This window comes from Asparagus officinalis, chromosome 7 (genome assembly GCF_001876935.1).
Source record: "Asparagus officinalis chromosome 7, Aspof.V1, whole genome shotgun sequence".
Classification (NCBI taxonomy): domain Eukaryota; kingdom Viridiplantae; phylum Streptophyta; class Magnoliopsida; order Asparagales; family Asparagaceae; genus Asparagus; species Asparagus officinalis.
In genome coordinates this window covers 17,199,490-17,201,905 of record NC_033800.1, presented here as the reverse complement: position 1 = coordinate 17,201,905, position 2,416 = coordinate 17,199,490, and the positions used below count along the sequence as shown (strand labels likewise).

Below are 2,416 nucleotides of genomic sequence, written 5' to 3'. Positions count from 1 at the left end.
AGCATAACTAGAGAGCGCAAGAATAAGGTACTCATTGTCTGCATATGCAATAATCTTTTCCTGAGTTATTACAATTTCTACAGTTGCTGAAACTCATGCCGCAACAATCATTGCGGAAAAAAAGGGTTTTAACTTTTCACACGCTCAATCTCAATGACAGCCTTATTTACCAAATTGTAAGTAATAGCTGTGATTTTCTACAATGTAAAGATAAAGAGCAATTATCCGTCTTCAGCTTTTCAGTTGATTTTCCACAAACAAAACCCTTCAATTCGAAGGGGGGAAAACTTTATCAAGAAACAAATCGAAGCTAGAGTTAGGGAAAACTAACACAAACCCCATCTCAGTCTCTGCCGCCACCAAGACCACCACCTCGATCACCGCCGTACGATGACATCAAACTAGGGTTTTTTAGAGAGACGAAGAAGAAAGCGAGGGAAAAGAAGTTAAGGCCTGTTTGGTTCGTTTCCTTCATTTTCCAAAAACGATTTTCCTTCACTTTTTTTTTTTTTTTTTTGTTTCCTTCACTTTCATGGAAAGTGTTTCTTGTGTTTGTTTCGCCAAAAAATATGGGCTGAAAGTACTTTCCACCATTTTTCTTAGTTCGGTTCAACTTGAAAAAAGAAGAAAACAATTGATATGTGAATAGATTCCCTCGTTTTCTAGTGTGTGGTTCAAACTAAAAAATCAAGAAAACTTGATTGTGGTCACCATGGTGTGATTACCACCCATATAAGACAAAATATTAACAACAAAAATTTAGGCACACAAAATATTTGCTAGTAAATACACAACTGAATATTGCTGGAAATTCAGTTCAGTTTGCACACAACTGAAACCAAAGGCTAAGCACACATATATAACCAAACACTGGCTGAAACCAAGATCATAACCAACACAACTGAAACCAAACATTGAATATCCAACACAAATATCAAGCATAAATATCCAACACAACCGAGACTAATACAAAAGTCATCCAAGTCGCAAACCAAACCAAGGTTGTGTGACCAAGGCTGAGACCAGGTTGCGATCAAAATTAAAACAAAAGAGACCATCATCATAGTATTGATCCAACCTGTGCAATTAACCATTAAATGCAATAATAGTCTTTTTTCCCCCTCTTCTCACATTTCTTACTTTTACGCATCATATGCAATAAGAATCAACATAAGATGAGATGCAGAAGCCAACCATTGAGTAGTTCAGCTTCGAGAATATGATATCTTTTGATCCATGCCCACCAGGATATTATTGATGAATCAAAGACTACAAGCTCGTCGTTACTTGATGCTTCAGGAGTTTCTTGCAGCCATTTCCTTTTTCTAGCCTCTGAAAAGAAAATGAATTTCTTAATAAGAGTTGGAAGACTTGACTTTCGTATATACTAAAAAAAAAGGAAAATCATTAGCACTGAAAGTTTCATATTAAAAGAAACTTCAGCTAACTACTCGCAAACCAGTTGACATATGAACAAACGGTTTAGGATAAATATCCCCTTGAACAACAATCAAAACATTTTAATTACTTGGAAAATTACCAAGGTACCTGCTAGGACTCTGTAATCACCCTATTTTTTCCACACAGTTAAGAGTTAAGATTATTAAACAAGTTTCTCGCTCCTCCACAAAACATGAAACACAATATAGTAACAAATTCAATTTTAGGAAGTACATACTTTTAAGCACAAGATTCAATTTTAAGAATGATAGTATCAAAACTGGCAATAATTAAGCACAAGATTTGATCAAACTCCACATAATTGAGCACAAGGTTTGCTTTTAAGAATGATGATATGAAACTGAAAATAACTAAAGCATGAAACACAACACAGTAACAAAATCACGCCGAAACATAATACTGACATCAAATGATAGACCAAATCAAACAAAATCCATAGTAAACGAGTAACTGGACTCACTTTGAAGCAACATCCCAAAAATGGGGTCAAAATTCATTGCGACTTGCAAGAAAGTACAAAACTATTCAAAATTAGGGCTTATATACAGACATAAACATAAGCCGAAGTAAATCTAACAAACTCCATATAATTAAACATTAATGGAAAGGGGAAATTAATTGCCTCAATTACTTAGCATCTCGTGCAAAACAAATGAACGAATGGGGACCTAATTCGCTTAAAGAACGCATCTCGAGCAATTGATATTTCTAATCCTCAATTACAGTGGCAAACCTACATCAAAATAACCAATTTCAGGCATCGATAAGAACTCAAACAGTTCATAGTTCTAATATGAGTAAATCTCCTCCTTGATGAGAAAGCAAGATGCAGCCCTCGGACCATACCCGGTGGAGCCGACGACCGGGGTGGTCTCGCGGACGACTCGGAGGAGGGTGGAGCGGGTGACGAGGGGGGGGAGGGCGTCGCCGGCGAGGACGGCGATGTCGACGCCTA

The 2,416-nt window shown here is 36.9% G+C and overlaps 1 long non-coding RNA gene across 3 annotated transcripts in view; it reads right to left on the bottom strand.

Annotated features, from left to right (window-relative positions):
- Positions 1 to 2,416, bottom strand: part of LOC109850541 — an 8,219-nt gene extending 5,803 nt beyond the window's left edge. For all 3 annotated transcript variants that reach the window (XR_002249459.1, XR_002249461.1, XR_002249460.1), the window contains exons 1-2: positions 2,308 to 2,416; positions 1,195 to 1,332 (exon numbers count right to left, since the gene is read on the bottom strand). This is a non-coding gene — a long non-coding RNA (uncharacterized LOC109850541). The remainder of the gene's footprint in view (positions 1 to 1,194; positions 1,333 to 2,307) is intronic.